We start from the raw sequence: 4,665 nt of genomic DNA, 5'->3' as shown, positions 1-4,665 counted from the left end.
TTCAGTAAACTTGTTCCCTGTTGTGGACCACAGCCTCCTTAATGCTTTCTTATTACCGTGAACCCCGAATCAGGATAGCTGATTGATAGCCTGGGGGGCTTGACCAAACCAGAAAAAAGTCAACGAACGTGCGAAACGGCTGATCTATTGATCATTGTAGCGTACAGGTCAACTCATCTGTCAAGGACGAGTGAAGAACAACCAATGAAATATGTCTCAACGAAAACGGTTATTCCATTGGCTGTTATCTATCTATCCATGAACCAACATCTACAAGAGTAGTTCTGCGCGGGGCAGACGTAGAGACTAGGACTTCTGATGTAGGTGGCTTGAAATGGCTCAATGGTAGCTCGGTGAACATTTATTGACCAGGGGGTCCCTGCTTCGAGCCCTAACTCTGGCAATCCCAGTGCTGCTGTCCAGTCTTGGGCAACCTGACTGTTACTCAGCGTTCCGTATTCTTTCGGGTGTCAACTCGCTTGGGTAGCAATAGATTGCTACAGATGAACGATCTCCAACAGACTGGTTAATCTGGAGCGCCGAACGTCACGCTACCATCCTCATTTCTGTAGACTAACCTATGAAGTATGCTTCTATGGGTTGGTTGCAAGCATAGTACCATGTTGTCCTAATCCGTACAATAGTGAGAAATACGAGAGGAGATGGGACTGCGTACCACATGAACTGGCGTCAGGCACAGAACAGACACGCAACAACAGACCAATCAGAATACAAGAAAATATCGGACTCGCAAAGGTTGAAGAGCTCAGGGACTAGCAGCAATTTGATTGGGCGTGTAGAAATCGATATCGTCAGTGCGCGAAAACAGCAAATGCCAGCCGCTACACTGGGCAAGAATATCCGGGTTTATGATATTCTTTGGCCTAATGTGTTGCACAAAGGCCACAAATTCGTTTGGAAATAACTTTTTTTCGCCAAAGGCGTACGATTTTTGTTCAAATAGTAAGTAAGGAAACTCGGGGACCACACCTACCTAATGAACCCGAAGAGGAGCGTGCGTAACCCACCGTGGACTGTCAAAGGGTTCTAACCTTGTGTGCGTAACCCACCGTGGACTGTCAAAGGGTTCTGAGTAACCTTGTGAGTAGTGGCCGTTGATGAAACCACGCGATTTTCACAGAACACATAACTGGCTTCAGCATTCATCACGCATTCGACCACAGTGCTACTGTAATCAACGGCGAATTAATTTCGCTCCGGCTTTTTGTTAGTCCAAACTTATAACACCCAGCTAAGATCATCAGTCAAGGAAAGTGGATAGCATTTTCTCATAAAGGAAGCTACTCACAAGGTTGCTGAAAACTCTTCGACAGCCCACGACCGGTTTCGCCCTTCCAATTCAGGCTCATCAGGTAGGCGCAGTCCCCGAGTTTCCGTCAACCTTATGTTCTACTTGAACCCAGCAGTTTGTTAGCCGACCCCAGCCTAAAGTGGCAGTGATCAGCTGTTCATTACGCACTAACATACGGGCATGTTGTGATCCTTTACACAGTCTTCTTTTCCTGCTAGAGTTTGTAACTTTTCCTCCATTCACCTCTTTTCCTTGATCAATACTGACCGATGTGAAATCCGACCCCACGAAATCTAGAGAAATATCGGAATGTAACCCGGCTTCCTATAGTTCCTTTCAGCTGAATTGCATGGTACATTTTTCACTCGAATGAATTTACAGACGGTTTTAGTCTACAGCACAATCCATTCGATCAATTCATTCCCAGACGTGGCTCCGGTTAGGGAAGCAAATCCCATCTGATCTGCAATTGAAAGCGAAAATACTGCGTCATACTTTTTAAGAGATCCTGAACTTTTTCAAAATATCAGCAGGGGAGAATTTCTCCCCCGATAGCCGCTCGTGCCGAGCATCAGACGTTGGTCATAGGACAAGGCATTTGTCGGACAGAATGTGAAGACACAAACCCGTATTTCTGAGTCGTGATGGGGAGAAACCAGGCTCAAGCGCGATTGCATTACATTTGGCCGAAACCAATCATGTCATAGACAAGGAGCAAGCCTTCACCATCATATACCGGGTACCTCTGAACCGATCACGACTGGTACGATTGGAGACTACTATCGATCGCAGAGGCGATAGGAATCCGACTGCTGGATCCACAACTTTGCATCGAAAAGAGACTTGTGCGACCTCTGAACTTAAACTGGCCTACGAAACATCCGGTCCCACAATTCTGTCTGACATTGACGTCACTTACCTGATTTCGTGACCCGTTGACCTATCCCTCATTCAACCCCCCTTCCTTTGATTTCTATTTCTCTAAAGGGTATGTAGCCCCGAAATCAAACTTTCCACGTGGTTGCTGGTACCATATAAATTTGTGATGTATTAGCCAAGAGGAACACTCACAGAAAATAAGCTTTGTTCGCTACCTTCTTCGTTCTCATGACTACCACGGATACATTCAGCCACTCGAGACAATCCAAATACCCATGCGTGCTAAAGGAACTTCAGAGGTATCTGAGGTGCAGCGCGAAAATTGCGGGAGCCAGGATAAAGCTATGAATCCTCAATCAATTTATGCAACAGAATCCGCTTCCAACGTTTTATTCACGACTACTACGCAGAAACCGAATCAATCCAACTGCCACTCCACTAAGCCGCCACGCATGCAATGAATGTGACACGATACAGGAGAATATTCGGGAACTAGAACGTAAACAAGCTCAGCTTGCACTAGAAACGCTGACGATATCCGATCGCTTAGACTTCAACACATCTGTTCGACTCATTATTGCCAAACGGACGGATGCCAGGGAGAAGAAACTCGTCAGCCAGCTCAATCCATTGACACCATGCACCAAGTTTCCAACAATCCCGGAAAGGTACGTGCACAATTTTTCTTCGTTAATGCTGGATACCATCCTCTTGGAGGCGTTGTCACTAGGTCCCAGTCATGGAGACTGCCAGCTGGAGCTTGAAGTTCAATTTGAGAATCTATATGACCAGGTATCCGCGCTAGTACCTTCCTCTGAACTGAGTGTAGAACAACTGAAATCGACACTAGTCAATTCGTGTTACCAGTACCTCAACTACAAACCCAGACCCAAACGACTTTTAACAGAGAATCCATAACAATCGGTCAGGTTTTGAACCAGCCCCTGAAGTGATCACTTCTCAAACAAACGTTTCAGTCACCTTATAAATCTATTCTTTCACGAGTCATATGTACTTTGTTTGGATGCCCGCGAAAGAGGTAGACAGCAGATATGAACGAACAATTCATTGTAAAGTAAATTCCCAAGTGTGGTAATCAACTGACAAATTTGAAAGAAACTTGACTAACTGCACTGTCATTTCTTTTAGGTTCGCCAACTGGAGGTTCATAGACCATGCGGGTGATATTTTTTCCGCATATCAGAGACAGATTGCCTGGTATCATTGAAGAAGTTCACCATGTCTGGCGTCGTCTGAGTGTGGAGGTAATCGCGTCTTATGCACCGAGGCACGGAAGAGCGGGACATCAGTCAGATGTAACACTATAAGTGTTACAAATCAATCAGTGTTACAAATCAAAAGTGAATACTGTTCAAAGTTGACGCAACTCGCTGTAGCTGCGTTGTAGCTCCCCAACAATACAGTGATGATGGTGAAACGTTTGCAACCGAATTGACCTGCTCAGTGAACAAACCAACGACAGTCTGCGTCACGTGATCTACCAGCATCCTCCTCTTTAGAAAACAAGGGAAAATGGTTGTTCTTGATGAGCTGCGAGTAGCACAAACTGAGATTACCGGAAGCCTCTTTGAGCATTTACACTCTCTGTCTTGTCAAAATGGATGCGTCTAGTTAAAAGCTTGAATAACTTTGCATGAGAGCTATGTTCCTAGTGGATACTTGAAAACCCCGTGCATGGGTGGTCTGGCTATGAAGCGTACCGTACATAAGGGGAGGCGGTCGCATATGTTTACATATCCACTCTGACCAGACGGGTCGATTCCGAAACAACCCAGTTCCGGTGCAGACAAAAAACTAACAGACTAACAGGGTAATCAGTTGTTGCTGACCGCGGGTTTTTGCAATTCACATCAGTCTTGTTTCAACCTGCCCTGACAAGTCTACATCAAAGGTCGGAAGCCATGCGGTTCTGTTTTTGTATTAAAACTCATCTGCACTGCGGACATTTGGTCACCTCGCTGTTTGAATTCGAGACACCTGACGGGTTTACCGAACCAATATTCGAAACGAATTATTATTACTGAATAAAATAGTGTTCACCCTTGAGTAGTGTAATTGGTCTGCTCAGACAATATTTGATCGGTTGTTCAGGGCGTCGTTGCTGGAATGGTTTCTGGCAAGCCGGAATCCGCATGTCGCATGTCTGGACTTCAAGACACGACGTGGCCAAAGTTAAGCACCGCTGATGAGATCCAGCTAAACTCAAGTTAAGTGGTTCCACTCTTTACTATGCGGTTGCCGAGTAATTGCGCCAGAATTATGTGAACGTAAACACATGGGAACCTACAAAGTAGTCTACCAAAGCATTTGTATATGGCGGATAAATCTGAGCCACGAAATTTGTAATTTGGAGACGAGAGGCCTACGGTTTCATTCGATAGCTAGTTGGAATGCATTTTGCCGCACTCGGACGATGTGGTATTATTGTGCCCGAACTATAACAGTAGAAAACC

This window comes from Opisthorchis viverrini (assembly GCF_000715545.1).
Source record: "Opisthorchis viverrini unplaced genomic scaffold opera_v5_245, whole genome shotgun sequence".
Lineage (NCBI taxonomy): Eukaryota > Metazoa > Platyhelminthes > Trematoda > Opisthorchiida > Opisthorchiidae > Opisthorchis > Opisthorchis viverrini.
This window is presented reverse-complemented; position numbering follows the sequence as displayed.